Genomic DNA, 562 nt, shown 5'->3' on the forward strand with positions numbered 1-562 from the left:
AGGCGATCTGTCTACAATCCCTCTGCTTGTGGCTGCAGACCCTCGTCTTCCTTCTCAGTAGGGCCTGACTCTGGTTGCTGATGCCTCCAGTGCAGTGTAAACTTTGTGAGCAAGGGCTTTGTCAAATCTGCATCTGCACCCTGCCAGGCATGGGAGGAATGATTCGGTGCCAGTCACACTGCCTTAAGTGGAGTTTAGGTCTGGTCAGACCCTGTATAAAAGGTGAGCAACAGTTTTTTACATCAGTGCAAGGGAGGAGAGAATACCAATCTCTAACAAAAGGCTGGCGATCAGAGTAAAACATTATTCTGCAGCATAAACAGTGGAGGGGGAAAGGAAGAAATGTGCTGCATTGGTAGTGTTTCCAAGTTTCACACATCTTTACTAATGAATTTCAAGATAAAGACAAGAATTTTGTTATTGCTGATTACCCTTGAAACTGCAAAGTCCACCAAATAGTTTGGTTTATTATTACAATTGTTTATTTCGCAATGTTCAATCAGGTCTTGTTCAGTACATTTTCTAAAGTAATGTGCGAACTTGTTACAGAATGTGAAAAGCC

Source organism: Falco cherrug, chromosome 5 (assembly GCF_023634085.1).
Source record: "Falco cherrug isolate bFalChe1 chromosome 5, bFalChe1.pri, whole genome shotgun sequence".
Classification (NCBI taxonomy): Eukaryota; Metazoa; Chordata; class Aves; order Falconiformes; family Falconidae; genus Falco; species Falco cherrug.